Genomic DNA, 242 nt, shown 5'->3' on the forward strand with positions numbered 1-242 from the left:
ACTGCCTTGTAATCCTCCCTCACTTCCTGGTAAGACGGGATAAGCTTCTCTCAGTAATTAAGGCGTATCCAGCGCGTCCGAATAGCATTACCATAATCAGGCAGAATCTCAAGAAGGCGTATTCATTTTCTGGTAAAAGTATAATATTGTCTACCGTTATTTATTCACTTAATGTATAATAGATTACTGAATCGTAGGGAAAATGTAGACGTAGTGGTGAAATAGGGGTTTGAGTTTGATGG

This window comes from Penaeus monodon, chromosome 30 (genome assembly GCF_015228065.2).
Source record: "Penaeus monodon isolate SGIC_2016 chromosome 30, NSTDA_Pmon_1, whole genome shotgun sequence".
In the NCBI taxonomy this organism is placed as follows: domain Eukaryota; kingdom Metazoa; phylum Arthropoda; class Malacostraca; order Decapoda; family Penaeidae; genus Penaeus; species Penaeus monodon.